The 18628-nt window shown below is 44.7% G+C and overlaps 1 protein-coding gene and 1 pseudogene across 7 annotated transcripts in view; both read right to left on the bottom strand.

The window, feature by feature from the left end:
* LOC126277953 (apoptosis-resistant E3 ubiquitin protein ligase 1) overlaps nt 1-18628 on the bottom strand; it is a 616553-nt gene that overhangs the window by 224312 nt on the left and 373613 nt on the right. The window lies entirely within an intron of this gene.
* On the bottom strand, nt 10102-10219 carry LOC126279223 (5S ribosomal RNA; annotated as a pseudogene).

Genomic DNA, 18628 nt, shown 5'->3' on the forward strand with positions numbered 1-18628 from the left:
AGATGAAGAGTATGAGTATAGTTTAGACGTTTGCCGTGTCATTCGAGGAGCACATATGGCGCACTTGTAGCCAATAACATTTGAGGCGAATATGTTGCATAGTTTCCTTTGTATGCATTTTTGAAAAAGTAAACATCTTTCCTCTCACCCTGTATGTATGAAATGAGATAAATGGGAACATAGTTGTCAGCGGAGGATATAGACTGCGCTCCTCTTTGGTCATCTTGATTGCCGTTTTGTCTGCCACGCCTCATATTTCCTACGCCATAACTTACAAGTTCTTTTTTCACCACGTGGAATATTCTTCTGGCCGGATGTTGGGTGGAGCCCCTCACGTGGATCACGGACTCAGCGTTTCCTGTATTGCCTGCCACAGTTCGTGACGAGCATCTCGCCACGTGGTGGGTGAGTTAGCGCAACACACTACAGCTTTGCCTTGCTGGTTCTGAGCTTGCTGGAGAACGACGATTGTGTCCTGAACACATTTTCTCAGTCGATATGTCATAAAACTAGCGCTAGAAAGCTAGATTTCAACCGTACGCTCCCCTACTGTCTAATTACTGCATACAAGGATAGATTCCACGTACTGAAGTTTCGTTCTCAATGTCATTGTCATACTTTCACTACCGAAGTTGTTGTACACGGCCTGTGTCGATACTTGTTTTACTCGTAGTAGGGCACAGTTAAGCACAACTCTTAACGCAACCTATGTTGCAAAATTTGAGTCTTATACTCTAGACGTTTTTGCCATATCGATAGCCGTAGAAACTTACATCCATTACACACACAATTATTCTGGGCTGCAGACCGCATCATATTGTAAGGAGAACAAAACTTTTCTGCCATTATCGTAAGTAGCCTTAATTAAGATAAGCAATCGGCAAAGTTAAACAACTTTATGGAAAGTGACTCTGGCCGCGATAGCTTACACTACACCGGTTACTTGTACGTTACAGTCCAATCATTTGTCGAAACCCAAATTCTCCGATTAGGATAAACGATTAGCATCTAAAGAGCTGAAACGCTGACTATTTTTCTTTTTTCTTCAGCGTTAGGTGTCAGCTATGTGGCTATGATATGCACATAAGTATCGTGGGTGTTTTTGTAGTTTTGATACGTGCCATTTTTTTTTTTTCATGCTTCGCTGCGAGTCTCAGACAGTCCTGTCGATACATAACAAGTCGTCGCTACGCTTGTTGAGAAGCACTGTAAATGACGCGCAAAGAAAGTCGTACTTGTGTCTATTAGCATGGCTTCCACTCATGGAAGTTCTTACAATGTGAACTCCCCATTGCACCCCTCTCTGATTCAATGGTAAAAAGGCCCGTCAAAAACTGAACACAGATCAAGCATGAAAGCGCGGAGACGGTGTACTGAACTGTCAAAAAAGAAGCAAAATAGAAACAGTGAACCGTCCAGTTTACAGAACATGTCATGTGGTGAAAATATATTACCGTCGCAAGCTAACGTGACAGAAGGTGAGATGCCGTATAGACCTCTCACAGAACTGAAAACAACAAATAAATTGGTGTAGCAACAAAGGAATTCAATAGTGAAAACTTTCAAGACGGAACGCAAGAGTCATAACATGCGAATTGTGTACAAGAAATAGGAGGGAGGTCCCTTTGTTACATCTCGCAAACGACGTTACACTGCGACACAGACACAAATGTGAATACAGCGAAAAGACACGTCCATGACCAGACGGACAGTTCATAATTCTGCGAAAAAAGGAAAGAGCCACGACGGAGGTCTGAACACGGAAATCCCCTTTCGCAGTCTAAAACTGCCACGACGCCATGGCTAATCACGTTCGGTCGATGTTGCACATCTTGAACTCGGATTTCTATTTTGCTTCTTTTTTCGTAGTTCACTACACCTACTTCCTATTTTCATGCTTGATCTGTGTTCAGTTTTTGTCGCACTATCCACTGGGCCATATTACCGCCAAATCTGAGAGGGGTGGAGGGGGGTGGGGTGCAATGGGGCGTTGCCCTTGTTAGAGGTCAAACGACCTTTGCTACTCTCAGATCCACTCAGAATTAGAAACTCCCCTTGGTCTCGAAAATTTCAGGAGAATAGAAAGCTAGAAACTGCTATCCTACGAATGCGTAACAACGATGGCTTAACTGTTTCCCACTTATGTCACATAGCCATGAAGGATAGCCCTTTCTGCAACAGTTAGAAGGAAGATGACGGAGATGTAAACGAATTGCTGTTTTGCTGCACTTTCTTCGAAGCAAAGCAATGCCCCTTATTGCAAAAACTCATTAAAATGGAGATTCTCCTTCCAATAAGTGGTCCGATTTTACTGTGTCACGAAGATACTCATCTACACAAAGCCCTATTTCTTTATTTATATATAGTAACGTGTGTGTGTGTGTGTGTGTGTGTGTGTGTGTGTGTGTGTGTGTGTGTGTGTGTGTGCAGTTTGGTGTTCTATGAGTAATTAAACTACTCCTGAATCTCCAGATTGTTTTTAGTCCTTTCTTATGTTCTATTTTGTATACTGTTGGTATCATACAAAATAAGCCAAGAACAACCCCCCCACACCCGTACCATCCCAAATGAAACTTACCATCTTACCATTCGCCACTTTTCACTTTTAGTGTGCCACAGATACCTACGATTTCAGACTATTTATAGTTTACATAAATATAGCATACAAGATGTTTCACATAATGTGTATAACTCTGTAACTTACAAAATAATAGGTGACAGGAATATTTATTGAGAAGAAACATTACATCCTGTGAACATCCTGTGAACATCCTATGAACATATTTTAAAGAATTACAGCAACGAGATTAATTTTTTTAAGCAGAACATTAGTTTTTTTATCGCGTAGCTCATGTATTTAAACCAGCTGTGTACAAATCAATTTAAAGCCTATTACTATCACCCCCCCCCCCACCCCCTCATGAACCATGGACCTTGCCGTTGGTGGAGAGGCTTGCGTGCCTCAGCGATACAGATGGCCGTACCGTAGGTGCAACCACAACGGAGGGGTATCTATTGAGAGGCCAGACAAACGTGTGGTTCCTGAAGAGGGGCAGCAGCCTTTTCAGTAGTTGCAAGGGCAACAGTGTGGATGATTGACTGATCTGGCCTTGTAACAATAACCAAAACGGCCTTGCTGTGCTGGTACTGCGAACGGCTGAAAGCAAGGGGAAACTACAGCCGTAATTTTTCACGAGGGCATGCAGCTTTACTGTATGATTAAATGATGATGGCATCCTCTTGGGTAAAATATTCCGGAGGTAAAATAGTGCCCCATTCGGATCTCCGGGCGGGGACTACTCAGGAGGATGTCGTTATCACGAGAAAGAAAACTGGCGTTCTACGGATCGGAGCGTGGAATGTCAGATCCCTTAATCGGGCAGGTAGGTTAGAAAATTTAAAAAGGGAAATGGATAGGTTAAAGTTAGATATAGTGGGAATTAGTGAAGTTCGGTGGCAGGAGGAACAAGACTTTTGGTCAGGTGAATACAGGGTTATGAACACAAAATTAAATAGGGGTAATGCAGGAGTACGTTTAATAATGAATAGGAAAATAGGAATGCGGGTATGCTACTACAAACAGCATAGTGAACGCATTATTGTGGCCAAGATAGATACGAAGCCCACACCTACTACAGTAGTACAAGTTTATATGCCAACTAGCTCTGCAGATGATGAATAAATTGAAGAAAAGTACGATGAAATAAAAGAAATTGTTCAGATAGTAAAGGGAGACGAAAATTTAATAGTAATGGGTGACTGGAATTCGAGTGTAGGAAAAGGGAGAGAAGGAAACATAGTAAGTGAATATGGATTGGGGCTAAGAAATGAAAGAGGAAGCCGCCTAGTAGAATTTTGTACAGAGCACAACTTAATCATAGGTAACACTTGGTTTAAGAATCATGAAAGAAGGTTGTATACGTGGAAGAACCCTGGAGATACTAAAAGGTATCAGATAGATTATATAATGGTAAGACAGAGATTTAGGAACCAGGTTTTAAATTGCAAGACATTTCCAGGGGCAGGTGTGGACTCGGACCACAATCTATTGGTTATGACCTGTAGATTAAAACTGAAGAACCTGCAAAAATGTGGCAAATTAAGGAGATGGGACCTGGATAAACTGAAAGAACCAGAGGTTGTACAGAGTTTCAGGGAGAGCATAAGGGAACAATTGACAGGAATAGGGGAAAGAAATACAGTAGAAGAAGAAGAATGGGTAGCTCTGAGGGATGAAGTAGTGAAGGCAGCAGAGGATAAAGTAGGTAAAAAGACGAGGGCTGCTAGAAATCCTTGGGTAACAGAAGAAATATTGAATTTAATTGATGAAAGGAGAAAATATAAAAATGCAGTAAATGAAGCAGGCAAAAAGGAATACAAACATCTCAAAAATGAGATCGACAGGAAGTGCAAAATGGCTAAACAGGGATGGATAGAGGACAAATGTAAGGATGTAGAAGCTTATCTCACTAGGGGTAAGATAGATACTGCCTACAGGAAAATTAAAGAGACCTTTGGAGAGAAGACAACCACGTGTATGAATATCAAGAGCTCAGATGGCAACCCAGTTCTAAGCAAAGAAGGGAAGGCAGAAAGGTGGAAGGAGTATATAGAAGGTTTATACAAGGGTGATGTACTTGAGGACAATATTATGGAAATGGAAGAGGATGTAGATGAAGACGAAATGGGAGATACGATACCGCGTGAAGAGTTTGACACAGCACTGAAAGACCTGAGTCGAAACAAGGCCCCCGGAGTAGACAACATTCCATTAGAACTACTGACAGCCTTGGGAGAGCCAGTCATGACCAAACTCTACCAGCTGGTGAGCAAGATGTATGAGACAGGCGAAATACCCTCAGACTTCAAGAAGAATATAATAATTCCAATCCCAAAGAAAGCAGGTGCTGACAGATGTGAAAATTACCGAACTATCAGTTTAATAAGTCACAGCTGCAAAATACTAAAGCGAATTCTTTACAGACGAATGGAAAAACTGGTAGATGCGGACCTCGGGGAGGATCAGTTTGGATTCCGTCGAAATGTTGGAACACGTGAGGCAATACTGACCTTACGACTTATCTTAGAAGAAAGATTAAAAAAAAGGCAAACCTACGTTTCTAGCATTTGTAGACTTAGAGAAAGCTTTTGACAATGTTGACTGGAATACTTTTTTCAAATTCTAAAGGTGGCAGGGGTAAAATACAGGGAGCGAAAGGCTATTTACAATTTGTACAGAAACCAGATGGCAGTCATAAGAGTCGAGGGGCATGAAAGGGAAGCAGTGGTTGGGGAAGGAGTGAGACAGGGTTGTAGCCTCTCCCCGATGTTATTCAATCTGTATATTGAGCAAGCAGTAAAGGAAACAAAAGAAAAATTTGGAGTAGGTATTAAAATTCATGGAGACGAAGTAAAAACTTTGAGGTTCGCCGATGACATTGTAATTCTGTCAGAGACGGCAAAGGACTTGGAAGAGCAGTTGAACGGAATGGACAGTGTCTTGAAAGGACGATATAAGATGAACATCAACAAAAGCAAAACGAGGATAATGGAATGTAGTCCAATTAAATCGGGTGATGCTGAGGGAGTTAGATTAGGAAATGAGACACTTAAAGTAGTAAAGGAGTTTTGCTATTTAGGAAGTAAAATAACTGATGATGGTCGAAGTAGAGAGGATATAAAATGTAGACTGGCAATGACAAGGAAAGCGTTTCTGAAGAAGAGAAATTTGTTAACATCGAATATACATTTAAGTGTCAGGAAGTCATTTCTGAAAATATTTGTTTGGAGTGTAGCCATGTATGGAAGTGAAACATGGACGATAACTAGTTTGGACAAGAAGAGAATAGAAGCTTTCGAAATGTGGTGCTACAGAAGAATACTGAAGATAAGGTGGATAGATCACGTAACTAATGAGGAGGTATTGAATAGGATTGGGGAGAAGAGAAGTTTGTGGCACAACTTGACTAGAAGAAGGGATCGGTTGGTAGGACATGTTTTGAGGCATCAAGGGATCACAAATTTAGCATTGGAGGGCAGTGTGGAGGGTAAAAATCGTAGAGGGAGACCGAGAGATGAGTACACTAAGCAGATTCAGAAGGATGTAGGTTGTAGTAGGTACTGGGAGATGAAGCAGCTTGCACAGGATAGAGTAGCATGGAGAGCTGCATCAAACCAGTCTCAGGACTGAAGACAACAAGAACAACAACTATCACGTTTAATTTGGGAGCTAGAAACCTTGAAACTGTTACGAGATGAATGCAACATGCTGTGTGCATAGGAGGTTCTGGTAGCGGAATGTTGATTTAAGTGAGGTGGTGTTCAAATGTGTGCCTATGTTCCTGAATGCACAACGCCATGCGCTTTTCAAACTACCTGCGAATGAGATGTAACGTCGTAGATTTCACGGAACGGACAAGATTTCTCGATGCGCCGCTTGAAATCATGCGGGATCGTGGGTGCAGTAACCGAAACTCGATTAAGATATCCCCACAACAAGGAATGTACTGGTGTTAATTCGAGCGACCTCGTGGGTCATTTCTGGGGACCACGACACCCCGAACCATCTTCCAGGGAATCAGTTGTTCACTTCTTGCACACCACCATGCGCGGATGGGCTGAGTGACCCTTGTGCTGCATCCACATAAGGCCTCTGTTCTCTAGACGGACATTTTCAAGGATAGTAAGAGCTGCAAGTACTATGGGACTTAACATCCGAGGTCATCAGTCCCCTAGACTTTGAACTACTTAAACCTAACTAACCTAAGGACATCACACACATCTATGCCTGAGGCAGGATTCGAACCTGCGACCGTAGCAGCCACGTGGTTCCGGACTCTAGCGCCCAGAACCGCTCGGTCACAGCGGCCGGCCAAGGAGAGTACCTAAGTTGTCGACGATAAGAGCTCGATACATCTCATCTGTCAGGGTACCTGCGAATTAGTGTGTAACGATGATTTCATAATTTCATACACAAGGATACAGCACCTCACATTAATGGCCCACCTCTGTTAACGATCGACAGGACTTGCCCAGCCAGGATTCTCTGTGGTCCAGTCATGCATATTAAGACGGTTCACTGCACCTTAATCTGTGAACGTGGATTGAGAGTCCCGCGTGAAATCACGCACAGCCCATTCGCAGCAAGTAACTCTCCGATTGAAATACGAGGGTCGGTCAAAAAGTAATGCCTCCCATTTCTTTTCTACTTAAAAAAATTAAGTTAAGTGAAAAATTTGAATTTGGCGCCATTCCTCAAATCTTCTTCTGCAATCTACTGCAGTAGTAACTTTCTGTGTCAACAGGTGGCAGCACAGCAGAAGTTTGTAAGATGGCCGACATCGATGTTCATTTGAGACAGCGTTGTGTGATTGAATTCTTGAATGCAGAAGGTGAAACGCCCATACGCATTCATGAAAGACTGAAGAAGGTGTATGGTGTTGTGACAGTGGATGTCAGCACTGTTAGACGATGGGTTCGTCGTTGTAAGGAAGCTGAAGGGCAAACACCGTTGACTGACGAAAAGCGGAGCGGCAGGCCGGTGAGTGCAGTGACTCCACACAACATTCAGCAAGTTGATGACATCATTCGTGGTGACCGTCGGGTGACTGCAGATGAAGTGTGTCGCATTATTTCTCTTAGTAAAGGCAGTGTGATCACGATTATTAAACAATTGGGTTACTCAAAAGTTTGTGCACGGTGGGTTCCAAGAATGTTAACCGATCAGAATAAAGAGGCAAGGAAAACAATAGCCTCCCAACACTTGCAGCGCTTCCGTTTGGAGGGAGATGAGTTTCTGAAAAAAAAATTGTGACCGGGGACGAAACATGGGTGCATTTTTTTGAACCCGAATCAAAGAGGCAGTCAATGGAGTGGCGTCACACAAGCTCGCCAAGGAAGAAAAAATTCAAAACTGTGCGATCGGCAGGGAAAGTTATGGCAACAGTTTTCTGGGATACAGAGGGTGTGATTCTTGTTGATTTTTTGGAGCAGGGATGCACAATAAATTCTGTTCAATACGTCACAACCCTCAAAAAAATTAAAGCACGTCTTCAGCGAGTTCGCCCAACAAAATCAATGGCAGATGTTCTTCTTTTGCATGACAATGCAAGACCACACACCAGTCGTCACACCTCTGACGAGATTGTCAAAATTGGATGGGAAATTTTGCCTCATCCCCCATACAGCCCTGACCTGGCACCATCAGACTTCCATCTGTTCGGGCCACTAAAAGAAGCTCATCGTGGGATTCATTTTGAAGATGAGGAGGCCGTCAAAACATCCGTGCGTCAATGGCTTAGGAAGCAGAGCTGTGATTTTTACCATGCTGGGATACATGCCCTTGTTCAAAGATGGGCCAAAACTGTAGAGATGGGCGGAGATTACATTGAAAAATGACAAAATGATCCTCAATGTTGTGGTTTTCAACCTATGTAATTGCATTTTAATTTCCTGACAATTAAACGTAGAAAAAAAAATAGGAGGCATTACTTTTTGACTGAACCCTCGTAGTTTCCATGCAGCTCCAGAGTCAGCGGAAGCTGGTATGGGTGAAACCCGTGACCCTGTAGTATGCGCCACAAACATGGAAGACTGTTACCAGTGACTGCAGCAACGTCTCGTAAGCTGACACGAGGACTGTGGTGTATTGCAACTAAAATAAACATCAGGATCACCTCACTTCTTGTCGTCCTTCGTCTGTTACTGACACGCCTTCTCAAACTACTTGTTTTCGAATTCGTCGCCCGGCACGTAAGAATATCACGGCTGCCAGAGCTCGTCGACCAGGATATCCCGCGTCACGCGCGACGGCTGCTTCATTGGCATTGTGTCGGCATTCGCCGACTATCAGCAACACGTCAAAGTCCTCGTGGGACGTGTCTGCCATGTTTATTCGACGTCAGTGTCCGCGGCACACTGAGCCCCGTTTGCCTGTGCGATCCGACCTGTTGTATATACGGCGGTGCAAGGCGACGGTCGGTTGTCTAACCGAACATGACACCTCGCAGCGCATCGAAGAAGCTTGTCGCTACGTGACGCCGGCGTGAGCATTCAGGAACGTGCGTACACATCAACATTTCGCCGACGGAACATCCATTCGCAAGAAGGTTAGGTTAGGTTAGTGTTCAACGTCCCGTCGACAACGAGGTCATTAGAGACGGAGCGCAAGCTCAGGTAAGGGGAGGAAATCGGCCGTGCCCTTACAAAGGAACCATCCCGGCATTTGTCTGAAACTATTTAGGGAAATCACGGAAAACCTAAATCAGGATGACTGGAGACGGGATTGAACCGTCGTCCTCCCGAATGCGAGTCCAGTGCGCCACCTCGCTCGGTGTCATTCGCAAGAAGCCAACTATTATGTACAGCATGCTGCATACACCGCTAACACACTGAAGATTTCTAGCTGCCAAATTAAACGTGATAGTGACGTGATTTAAACTCATTTGTACACAGCTGGTTTAACTACATCAGCTACACGATAGAAAAAAAAAACTTATGTTCCACTTAAAAAATTGAATGTCAATGCTGTAACTCCCTGCTGCGCGGGACTAGCCGAGCGGTTTGGGGCGCTGCAGTCACGGACTGTGCGGCTGGTCCTGGCGGAGGATCGAGTCCTCCCTCGGGCGTGTGTGTGTGTGTGTGTGTGTGTGTGTGTGTGTGTGTGTGTGTGTGTGTGTGTGTGTGTGTGTGTGTGTTTGTGTTTGTCCTTAGCGTAAGTAGTGTTTCAGCTCAGGGACTGATGACCTTAGCAGTTCAGTCCCACAAGATTTCACACACATTTGAACATTTTTATAACACCCTGGAAAATAATCATTACACTATTTTTGTATGGAATCCCCATTCCGCGTAAGTGATGGGTACTGCGTATTTGCTATTAAACTACTGTACAGTACCATGCGGCACTCTGTTTTCTGGCCACAAGTGACCCACTGGGACCATCCGACCGCCGTGTCATCCTCAGCTGAGAATGCGGATAAGAGGGGCGTGTGGTCAGCACACCGCTCTCCCAGTCGTTATGATGGTTTTCTGTAACCGGAGCCGCTACTATTCGGTCGAGTAGCTTCTCAGTTGGCATCACGAGTCTGAGTGCACCCCGAAAAATGGCAACAACATATGGCAGCCCGGATGGTCACCCATCCAAATGCCGGTCACGCCCGACAGCGCTTAACTTCGGTGATCCGACGGGAACCGGTGTATCCACTGTGGCAAGGCCGTTGCCACAGTACCATGCAGAAAGAATTTAAAGATTTAGTTGACAATGAAAGAGCAAAAAATTACAATGATCGATAGACGGGATGCATTGTTCAGTACACCAAGAAGCACCTTGTGCGAAATTTGCATCTTCGAGCATGAGAAGAAATTGGTGTTACATGCATTATTCCATTGTCAGTTTCAACAGTTTTCTATGGGACTCAACGAAGACTATGAAGACTTCATATATTTCTGCAAAGTAAGTGGTTAAGTCAGTGGCACGTCTGGAACGATATTTCGATTTAAAACTCGCTATTGTTGAATTTATGAAGCAAAAAGCAGTGCAGGAACGAAAATTAGAACCCCGCATACAGTGTAATGTTTCTTATGTGGACTTGTCTCAGTAAATATTCCTGTCACCTGTTATTTTGTAACTTACAGAATGATACACTTTATCCGAAACAGCCTGCATAAAGTGCAGTCTATACCGAGATGACAAAACTCATGGGATACCTTGCAATATCATATCGGACGTCCTTCTGCTCGGCATAGCACAGTAAGTTGACGTTGCATGAACCTGAAACGTCCCTTTTGAAAAATTATGAATGACTGTGCTGGTAAACTTTTACGTTATTTGATTTTCAAACAGGTGAGCAAAACACAACATACTCAGACATTTTTCTCTTTGCTTATTCTGATCATCAGTAAACTGACGCCGGCAGCGGTGGCTGAGCGGTTCTAGGCGCTTCTGCCCAGAACCGCGCGACTCTATAGTCGCAGGTTCGAATCCTTCCTCGGGCCTGGATGTGTGTGATGTGCTTAGGTTAGTTGGGTTTAAGTAGTTCTAAGTTCTAGGGGACTGATGACATCAGCTGTTAAGTCCCATAGTGCTCAGGGCCATTTGAACCATTTGAACTAAACTGACACACAATATTTCCTGGCGCAACGCAAGCTGACTTTCAATAATCCCTACAAAAGAATGGCTCTGACTAACAATAACCTATACCTTTCATGGATCACTTACCTCACAAAAAATCTTCGTTACTCGAACTACTGAAATACAGCGAGCGCCAATACTGCCAGCTAAATAAAAGATTCTAACTACTGAAGGCACTAACTACTGATAGGCATAGTTATCAAATCAAAGATTTTGATAGAGAACAAACAATGTATTTACCTTCCTAGCGTTCAAAAGTCATAATACGCTCCTGGAAATGGAAAAAAGAACACATTGACACCGGTGTGTCAGACCCACCCTACTTGCTCCGGACACTGCGAGAGGGCTGTACAAGCAATAATCACACGCACGGCACAGAGGACACACCAGGAACCGCGGTGTTGGCCGTCGAATGGCGCTCGCTGCGCAGCATTTGTGCACCGCCGCCGTCAGTGTCAGCCAGTTTGCCGTGGCATACGGAGCTCCATCGCAGTCTTTTAACACTGGTAGCATGCCGCGACAGCGTGGACGTGAACCGTATGTGCAGTTGACGGACTTTGAGCGAGGGCGTATAGTGGGCATGCGGGAGGCCGGGTGGACGTACCGCCGAATTGCTCAACACGTGGGGCGTGAGGTCTCCACAGTACATCGATGTTGTCGCCAGTGGTCGGCGGAAGGTGCACGTGCCTGTCGACCTGGGACCGGACCGCAGCGACACATGGATGCACGCCAAGACCGTAGGATCCTACGCAGTGCCGTAGGGGACCGCACCACCACTTCCAAGCAAATTAGGGACACTGTCCTTCCGGGGGTACCGGCGAGGACCATTCGCAACCGTCTCCATGAAGCTGGGTTACAGTCCCGCACACCGTTAGGCCGTCTTCCGCTCACGCCCCAACATTGTGTAGCCCGCCTCCAGTGGTGTCACGACAGGCGTGAATGGAGGGACGAATGGAGACGTGTCGTCTTCAGCGAGGAGAGTCGCTTCTGCCTTGGTGCCAATGATGGTCGTATGCGTGTTTGGCGCCGTGCAGGTGAGCGCCACAATCAGGACTGCATACGACCGAGGCACACAGGGACAACATCCGGCATCATGGTGTGGGGAGCGATCTCCTACACTGGCCGTACACTTCTGGTGATCGTCGAGGGGACACTGAATAGTGCACGGTACATCCAAACCGTCATCGAACCCATCGTTCTACCATTCCTAGACCGGCAAGGGAACTTGCTGTCCCAACAGGACAATGCACGTCCGCATGTTTCCCGTGCCACCCAACGTGCTCTAGAAGGTGTAAGTCAACTACCCTGGCCAGCAAGATCTCCGGATCTGTCCCCCATTGAGCATGTTTGGGACTGGATGAAGCGTCGTCTCACGCGGTCTGCACGTCCAGCACGAACGCTGGTCCAACTGAGGCGCCAGGTGGAAATGGCATGGCAAGCCGTTCCACAGGACTACATCCAGCATCTCTACGATCGTCTCCATGGGAGAATAGCTGCCTGCATTGCTGCGAAAGGTGGATATACACTGTACTAGTGCCGACATTGTGCATGCTCTGTTGCCTGTGTCTATGTGCCTATGGTTCTGTCAGTGTGATCATGTGTCAATAAAGTTTCCCCTTCCTGGGACAATGAATTCACGGTGTTCTTATTTCAATTTCCAGGAGTGTATATACATAATTTTGTGCCACAGACTGCACGCAGCACAGTCAATGATTTTCATACAGAGCGCTACGTGGCGTTACCAACATAAGAACCTAAACAGTCTACTTGCAAACTCAACAAGTCTTTGGAAGTCTCCTGCAGAAATCTTTAGCCATGCTGTCTCTATAGCCGTCCATAATAGTGAAAGTGTCGCCGGTGAAGGATTTTGTGCACGAACTAATCTCTCGATTATGTCCCGTAAATGTTCGATGAGATTCAGGTCAGGCGATCTGGGTGCCCACATTATTCGCTCAAATGGTCCAGAAAGTTCTTCAAACCAATAGCCAACAATTGTGGCCCAGTGACAGGCGCATTGTCATTCATAAGAATTCCATCATTATTTAGGGACATGAAGTCCATTAACGGCTGCAGATTATCTCCACGCATCAGAAAATAACCATTTCCAATCAGTTATGGGTTCTGTAGGAACGGAAGACCTATCCATTCCATGTAAACACAGCCCACACCATTATGGAGCCACCACCAGCTTGCACAGAACCTCGTTGACAACCTGGGTCCAAGGCTTCTCGGGGTCTGCACCACGCTCGAATCCTACCATCGCCAATATGGATTCGTTTGACCAGGCTACGGTTTTCCAGGCGTCTAGAGTCCAGCCGACATAGTCACAAGCCCACGAGAGACGCAGCAGGCGATTTCGCGCTTTTATCAAAGGCACTCGAGTTGGTCGTCTGCTGCCACAGCCCATTAACGACAAATTTCGCAGCACTGTGCTGACGGATTCGTTCGTCGTACGTCCCACGTTGATTTCTATTGTTATGTCAGGCAGTGTTGCTTGTCTGGTAGCACTGACAACTGTACGCAAACGCCACTGCTTTCAGTCGTTAAGTGAAAGTGTTGTCCCTGGCGATAGTGTAGGGAAGCAGCATACTCACGCCATATAAAATTCACAATCAGTCTTTCCATTGTGTGCCAGCCTAGTCCGCTGTAACTAGCTCTGACGTCATAAATGTTGCTCAATACTTTAAAAATCAAGTAAATAACTTGAAACGTTTCTAGCATGTCAGGAGTAATAGTAAATCAATATGTGCTGAATATCAGTTCAATAACTTTAACCATTTTCGAAATTTGGATTTTTTTCTGTAAAAATCATTGGCGCAACAGAAAAGAGCATTACAATGTAGTAGAAACAGTACTCTGGATCTCACAAATTAAAATTTTAGTTGAAATTAATGATTTTCTGGTTTTTGTCTTAGAAATTAAGGAAGCAAGATTGATTAAATAGGCGAATAAATAAGGCTAGAATGTTTAAATTTAAGTAGAAGGGAGATCCGCTATAATCATAAAGATGTGAGAAGCTTCAACTGAATAATTATAAAACTATAGCGATAGCGTATCTCCAAAGGGCAAGTTCAGAGCTCGTCTACTGCGTGTAGTGTAATTAAATTAATTCTCTCGCCCAAAATATTGGACTTAGCCACGTCAGACTTTTATTGTGATTACTTACCTGTATCCTGATTGCACATTTAAATTGAGAACTTCATCGGCCATCAGCAAAGAAAGCAATGATTTATTCGATAACTTGAAGTGGTGCATTACTAGCCCAGCGGCTAGTCGGGAGAGCAGATTTGATCAGGCGTTCCCGTAGCCGTCCGCACCGCGGCTTTATACATAAGAATGCTGCGCGAGAAGAGGAAGGCCCCAGTTCTCTCCAGACGCTGATTAGCGCGCCACCTGTGTCGGGAGTCGCGTCGCGTCGGTATCGTTGATATGAACAGCCTCGGATGCCGTAACAAGTTACTCGGAATACACGTAACCATGAAATCGTTTTCGAGTGAAGTGTGAATTCTGCGATGACTTTAATGACCTATATTCCGTTTGCGTATGTCGTATTTTCACGTGCCGCCGCGGGACAGACATTCTACCAATATTTAGTGTGGCGTTTGATGAACATTATCATCAAATTATGACGAGCATTCACTTAAACATTTAATTTGAACAGTTACAGTTGCATCAGCGCATTTGACTCTGAACTCCTCTGGTAGTTGTATTGTGTGGATTCTTTTTGGTCTGTGACTTTCAGAATATAGTGAACATTTTAGAGAGAATGGTTTTTGATTATGAATGCCAGACAATCTCCTAATTCCTCAGAGCTATAAACTGTAGCTATAAATGTATTTCTCAGATGAAGTGGGCACTAGGAATACTAATTACAGGCTTCAGGTTTTGCTAATCACTTTCTGGTTGCCAATATTGTAGTTAGAGAGCCAGTGTTGAGAACGGCAAATAACTTATTCTTCTTGTGGTCTTCAGTCCTGAGACTGGTTTGATGCAGCTCTCCATGCTACTCTATCCTGTGCAAGCTGCTTCTTCTCCCCGTATCTACTGCAACCTACATCCTTCTGAATCTGCTTAGTGTATTCGTCTCCCTCTACGGTTTTTACCCTCCGCGCTGCCCTCCATTATTAAATTGGTGACCCCTTGATGCGTCAGAATATGTCCTACCAACCGATCACTTCTTCTGGTCAAGTTGTGTCACAAATTTCTCTTCTCCCCAGTTCTTTTCAATACCTCCTCGTTAGTTATGTGGTCTATCCATCTAATCTTCAGCATTCTTCTGTAGCACCACATTTCGTAAGCTTCTATTCTCTTCTTCTACAAAATATTTATCGTCCATGTTTCACTTCCATGCATGGTTACACTCCATACAAATACTTTCAGAAATGACTTCCTGACAATTAAATCTATACTAGATGTTAACAAATTTGTCTTCTTCAGAAACGCTTTCCTTGCCATTGCCATTCTACATTTTATATCCTCTCAACTTCGACCATCATCAGTTATTTTGTTCCCCAAATAGCAAAACTCATTTACTTCTTTAAGTGTCTCATTTCCTAATCTAATTCCCTCAGCATCACCCGATTTAATTCGACTATATCCCATTACCCTCGTTTTTCTGTTGTTGACGTTCATCTTATATCCTCCTTTCAAGACGCTGTCCATTCCGTTCAGCTGTTCTTCTAGGTCCTTTCCTGTCTCTGACAGAATTACAATGCCATCGGCGAACCTCAAAGTTTCTATTTCTTCTCCATGGATTTTAATTCCTAACTCGAGTTTTTCTTTTGTTTCCTTTACTGCTTGCTCAATATACAGATAGGCTACAACCCTGTCTTACTCCCTTCCCAACAACTGCTTCCCTTTCATGCCCCTCGACTGTTATAACTGCCATATGGTTTCTGTACAAATTGTATACAGCCCTTCGCTCCCTGTATTTTACCCCTGCCACCTTCAGAATTTGAAAGAGAGTATTCCAGTCAACATTGTCAAAGGCTTTCTCTAAGTCTACGAATGCTAGAAACGTAGGTTTGCCTTTCCTTAATCTATTTTCTAAGATAAGTCGTTGGGTTAGTATTGCCTCACGTGTTCCAACTTTTCTACGGAATCCAAACTGATCTTCCCAGAGGTCGGCCTCTACCAGTTTTCCCATTCGTCTGTAAAGAATTTGCGTTAGTATTTTGCAGCCGTGGCTTATTAAACTGATAGTTCGGTAACTTTCACATCTGATTTCTTTGGGATTGGAATTATCATATCCTTCTTGACGTCTGAGGGTATTTCGCCTGTCTCATACATCTTGTTCACCACATGGTAGAGTTTTGTCAGGGCTGGCTCTCCCAAGGCTATCAGTAGTTCTAATGGAATGTTGTCTACTCCCGGGGCGTTGTTTCGATATCATAATCATATATGACATGTTTTCACATGAATCACCTGTGCACAAATGACACTGCCATTCTGTATTTCGTGTACGAGACACTAGCGCCATCTTTGTATATGCATATCGCTCTCCCATTACTTTCGTCACCTGAAGTGTTTAGAGCGGTATTTGTTGTTCCTTTGTGTGTGGTACAACAGTGCGAAAGACGAGAAAAATTAGTGACCCTCTGGGTGTATCCTGCCACGGGTAGAGACGTCGCTACGAAGGCGACGCGACGCGAAGGCCAAGTCGTGCCTCCGTCCGGTGCTGAGCGCTTCACCGAAAACGGAGCGAGTGGGACTCCCACTGACTCAGCGGACATATCGCGTCATCTCAATGTGCGTACGTTGCTACAACAGCTGCCGCTGGGCCGTGTAAACACGCAGTTCCTCGACACGCGCTGATCATGAATCGCATGGAACACAAAGTAGGGAGATAATCTGGATCGCAGAGCTCCTATGCACTGCACAGTCCCTTTTTTTTTTTTGCTCCTGTTAGGATACGTGCAGTTTCGTTTCCGTATGCCTGTGTTTCGGTGTTCAACAGAGTTCATATTGGCAATGAAATGAACACCCTTAGCTGCTTACAGGCGTTGGCGTACGTCAACGGGGTCAGATGAAAATATATGCCCCGACTGGGGCTCGAACCCGGGATCTATTGCTTACATGGCGGGCGCTCTATCCATCTGAGCCACCGAGGACACACAGGATAGTGCGCCTGCAGGGATTTATCTCTGGCATGCCTCCCGCGAAACCCACATTCTAAACATATTGTTGGGTTGGGTTGGTTTTGGGGAAGGAGACCAGACAGCGACGTCATCGGAATCATCGGATTAGGGAAGGATGGGGAAGGATGTCGGCCGTGCCCTTTCAGAGGACCCATCCAGGCATTTGCCTGGAGTGATTTAGGAAACTCACGGAAAACCTAAATCAGGATGGCCGAACGCGGGATTGAACCGTCGTCCTCCCGAATGCGAGACCAGTGTCTAACCACTGCACCTCCTCGCTCGGTCCAACGTACTGTCCCGCACTACATTCGTAGTGCCCCCGCCCATTATACTCATTACTCTCGGCGCGTTGCCGATTCCCGTAAGAGTTCGGGCACTGTTTCTGCATTCGCACAGAAGAAGATTGTCAAGTCGCCGGTGAGCCTGAACTATATATTTACTAAGATGGTATCTGTTCTTTCGGACATGTCTGAAAGAACAGACACCATCTTAGTAAAAATATAGAGTTCATATTACTTACCATCAGTAGCCTCCCCAGTCACTCTCGATTAAAGATGACACTTTACATTACCTTTATGATCGTAAGGAAATGAGGAAAGACTTGCAAAACTTTTCCACTTTGTGTAATGAATGGCAGTTCTCTTTAAAAGTGGATAGATAATGCATGTAACAAAGACGAAGAATCCGATAGTACCGGATGACAAAATTAGCGGTGAACTTCATGAGCTCGTCGCATGCTGTAAGTAGCACTAAGATGCACTATGAAATGCGACGATCAAGTAAAATCGGTACTCTAAGACTTCTAGCTTATTTTTCGTATTTAATGAAAGTGGTGTGAGCTCTGTTTTCATTCTATGTGTCATACTTCATATCTGTACACCTGATATTTTTTAAACAGAAGTGTTCAAAAGTCGATACGTTACGCCAAAGAGGTTGTGAGTACAAGTAATACGCTCTGTGGTTGCTAGTTGCATTATTGCACCCGCTAGCATACTGAGAGAAGTGAATGAGCGCATTGGGTGTTATTCATGCTCTAAGTGGTCTGAAAATTGCTACCAGAGCACGGAGATGCAGAGGATTTTGATTTTTGGAAATATGATTTCGTAAGGACTGATTTCAGAAGTATGAAGGTTTTTCAGGAAATGTTGGTGCTGTATCGCTTGCTCGCACGTAATTAATCTTCTGTTTTAAAAGGGTAAGCTTTTAGTTGAATTTGCCGCGCGGGATTAGCCGAGCGGTCTAGGGGGCTGCAGTTATGGACTGTGCGGCTGGTACCAGCGTAGGTTCGAGTGGTCCCTCGGGCATAGACGTGTGTGTGTGTGTGTCTGTGTGTGTGTGTGTGTGTGTGTGTGTGTGTGTGTGT

This window comes from Schistocerca gregaria, chromosome 6 (assembly GCF_023897955.1).
Source record: "Schistocerca gregaria isolate iqSchGreg1 chromosome 6, iqSchGreg1.2, whole genome shotgun sequence".
Classification (NCBI taxonomy): domain Eukaryota; kingdom Metazoa; phylum Arthropoda; class Insecta; order Orthoptera; family Acrididae; genus Schistocerca; species Schistocerca gregaria.